We start from the raw sequence: 3,989 nt of genomic DNA, 5'->3' as shown, positions 1-3,989 counted from the left end.
AATACCTATAGAAAGTGAGATTCTAGGTGACTGTGTATTCTTTACAAGAGCATATTTTATTCAAAATAAGGAATGCAGTGGGTTTGGTGGACTGTCCTAACTCCGCTGGAGAAAGTTGGGGGGGGGGTGACAGGGGAGGATGAGCTGAGGGCTTCAAATTCACAGCTCAACCTTCACATTGACCTGAAACCTAAGAAAGCCTTATCTCCTATAGCCCAGGGGCGCCTCTGGCAAGGGGCTGAATTACAATACAAACTGAACTGCCAACCTAACAGGGTGTTTCCTGTTAAAGTAAGGACATTTATTGGGAAAGAATGGAATCCTGAAAATGACAATGGGATGTGAACCTGGGGACATTTTCCTGGGTCTTCTCTGCAAATAGAAACAGCTCTTCCACTGTTGCTTAAGGTTAGCGCTTCTTTTCCTGAAGAAGCTGTCTCACAAGGAACTGTTGACTCTTCTCAGGATCTGCTCCTACCAACCCTTCTTTACTTCTAGACCTATAATTTGATGTAAGTCCCAGCACAATCCAAAGGGTGAATTGTAAAATGTCACTCACACAACAAAAGATGCACTATACCAAAAGATTTTTCCAATTAATAAAGATGTAAAATATAGGGAACATGTGTGGGAATGGATCTTAAGGCTGTGGGATCATGGTATAAGGAATATAAAGTTGGATCAAGCTGAATATATTGATACGGGCCCACTAAGCAGAGATTCTGAATGCAATCTTTTAACCCAATGGGGCTAGAAAGGGATATAATAATAGGTTTTTGGGTTTTTTGTTTTTTTTTTTGTCTTTTTGCCATTTCTTGGGCCGCTCTCATGGCATATGGAGTTTCCCAGGCTAGGGGTCTAATTGGAGCTGTAGCTGCCAGCCTACGCCAGAGCCACAGCAACGCAGGATCCCAGCCACGTCTGCGACCCACACCACAGCTAACAGCAACACCAGATCGTCAACCCACTGAGCAAGGGCAGGGATCGAACCCACAACCTCATGGTTCCTGGTCGGACTGGTTAACCACTGCACCACAACGGGAACTCCCTAATAGGTTTTTACTACACTAAATGAAGTTGAAACTTGCCTTGGTATATAAAGGCCTAGAGATACTGTTTTCTAACCACGCTTATTCTCTTCATCACCTCTACAATAAGATGTATTCATAAGAGTTAACTTTACATAACAGAATTTAAGTTACAGGATCAAAGGAGAAAATAAATTCTCTTGCATGCTTGTGTGGTAAGGGTTAGTAGGCTTTCAGTTATACGAAGGGCAGTTGTTTCATGTTAGGTGGAAGTATGACTTTGTTTTTGCCTTTATTTGAGATTAAGCAAGGCTTGAGGAGATATGTAAGGATAGCAAGTTGACAAGGGGTAGGCTGTACTCTCTTTGTCAAGTTGACTAAGCCACAATCTCTCATTGCTCAAATATTAGTCTAAGTATTGTTATAAAGGTATTTTGTGGATGTAATTAAAGTCCATGATCAGACTTCTAGTTTCAGCACTGACATGTAAAGAGCTTGGGAGTCATCATCGCTCTCATCTTTAAAAGAAAAGAGCTTACTGAACTGAAAAATCAATGACTTTTCTTGGACCAGAGAGAACTGAGGTTGTGGAGAAGTCTGGACAGATACAGAAAGTATCAGTAATCATCTGCTTACCTGTAGCAGAAACCATAAGCAGAAAGGAAGGCTTATGCAAAAATTCTGGTGAATGCTAGAAATTGTATAGGCCAGTGTGAAAGTGAGAAACTCTTGGGGCTACAGTCTTGGTAGAGAGGGAGAGGTGCACGCTTTCATAGGTACTCCAAGAATCCTACCCGGTTCTCATGGTTAAGAAACAAGGGAGGAGTCCCCGTTGTGGCTCACCAGTAACGAAGCCGACTACTATACCTGAGGACGTGGCTTAGATCCCTGGCCTTGCTCAGTGGGTTAAGGATCCAGCGTTGCTGTGAGCTGTGGTGTAGGTCACAGATGTGATTTGGGTCTGGTATTGCTGTGGCTCTGGTGTAGACCAGCAGCTCCAATTTGACCTCTAGCCTGGGAACTTCCATCTGCCCCAGGTGCAGCCCTAAAAAGACAAAAGAAGAAAAAAAAAAGAAAAGAAAGAAACAAGGGAATCCCCTCAGAGCCCTGGCAGGGGAAGGGAAAAAAACCCATCTTGAAATACACCTAGATTGTTCTCCATAACAAAGACATACTCTCCAGAAAAAAAACCTTTTCCAGAGCCTTATTCACCTAAGCGAGAAGAACATTTATCTAACTCCTGCCCTCTTCTAGCCTTCCTGCCTCTCTTAAGGGGTAAAATAAAAGCTAAGAAACACTTGGGAAGGTAAAAACCCAGGGACATTGTCTCACTACTAAGGACTGAGATGTAATCAAAAGGTTAAAGATTGCTTTCTTATCAGCACTATAATAATCACTGGATTATGCCTTTCCGTGCTACCCAGACAGGGGTCCATATGGCATTGTTCCCGAGTCCCACTGTAACTTAAAGGGAAACCTTCACAATGTCTGGAGCCCTTGAGGTCCTGCAAATGAAAGAGGAGGATGTCCTCAAGTTCCTTGTATCAGGAACCCACCTAGGTGGCACCGACCTTGACTTCCAAATGGCACAGTACATCAACAAAAGGAAGAGTGATGGAATCTACATCATAAATCTGAAGAACCTGGGAGAAACCTCCTTTGGCGGCTTGTGCCATTGTTGCCACCGAAAACCCAGCTGGTGATGGACAGCAGAAATTGTCCATCATAGAAAAAATAAAAACCTAAAGAAAAAGAAGAAGAAAAGCCAGCTGATGTCAGTGTCATATCCTCCAGGAATACTGGCCAGTGATCCATGCTGAACTTTGCTGCTACCACTGGAGCCACTCCTATTGCTGGCCGCTTCACTCCTGGAACCTTAACTAACCAGATCCAGGCAGCCTTCTGGGAGCCAAGACTTCTGATGGTTACTGAGCCCAGGGCTGACTACCAGCTCTCACAGAAGCCCCTTACATTAACCTGCCTACCATTGCTCTGTGTGACACAGACCCTCTTTCTTCTGCGTTATGTGGACACTGCCATCCTGTGCAACGAAAAGGGAGCCTACTCAGTAGGTCTGAGTAGGATATGGATGCTCACCTGGGAAGTTCTTCACATGTGAACACCCATGGGAAGTCATGCTTGATCTCTAATTCTACAGAGATCCTGGAGATAAAAAGGAAGAGCAGGCAGCAGCTGAGAAGGCTGTAACCAAGGAGAAATTTCAGGGTGAATGGACTGCTCCAGGTCCTGAGATCACTGCTACTCAACCTAAGGTGGCAACCAGTCTGAAGGTATGCAGGTCCCCTCTGTGCCCATCCAGCAGTTACCTACTGAAGACTGGAATGCTCAGCCTGACACTGAAGCTCCCACTGCTCGGGCCACTGAATGGGTAAGAACAACCACTGAGTGGTCTTAAGTTGTTCTTCCATAAACTCTTAAAATGGAAATTGGTTGATGGAAAAACTGTTTCTAAAATTAAAAAAAAAAAATCACACTGGATTATAACTGAAAAAACAGCAAGGTACAGATTCTAATTAAGGAGGAATGCTTGGAGTTCCCGTCATGGCTCAGTGGCTAACAAATCCAACTAGGAACCATGAGGTTGTGGATTCAATCCCTAGCCTCACTCAGTGGGTTAAGGATCTGGTGTTGCCATGAGCTGTGGTGTAGGTCACAGATGTGGCTCAGATCTGGCACTGCTGTGGCTGTGGTGTAGGCCGGCAGCTGTGGCTCCGATTAGACCCCTAGCCTGGGAATTTCCATATGCTGCTGACGCTTCCCTAAAAAGACAAAAGACAAAAAAGAAAAGAAAAAGAAATAATAGTGTAGCCTTGGGGCAAGGTCCTGGTTCCCCCTCAAGGAATATAAATAACAACGTCTTTGAGCTCTTCTGCAGAACTAAAAACCCAACAAACAGAAGATGTTAACTGATTGATGAAGCATTTTTCTTCCTTTTTTTTT

At 44.1% G+C, this 3,989-nt stretch overlaps 1 pseudogene; it reads left to right on the top strand.

Moving 5' to 3' along the window:
• On the top strand, window positions 989–3,467 carry LOC110260970 (annotated as a pseudogene).

The sequence above is a fragment of the Sus scrofa genome, chromosome 6, assembly GCF_000003025.6.
Source record: "Sus scrofa isolate TJ Tabasco breed Duroc chromosome 6, Sscrofa11.1, whole genome shotgun sequence".
In the NCBI taxonomy this organism is placed as follows: Eukaryota; Metazoa; Chordata; class Mammalia; order Artiodactyla; family Suidae; genus Sus; species Sus scrofa.
Note: the sequence above shows the minus strand (reverse complement) of the source record. Positions and strands in the feature narration are given on the sequence as shown.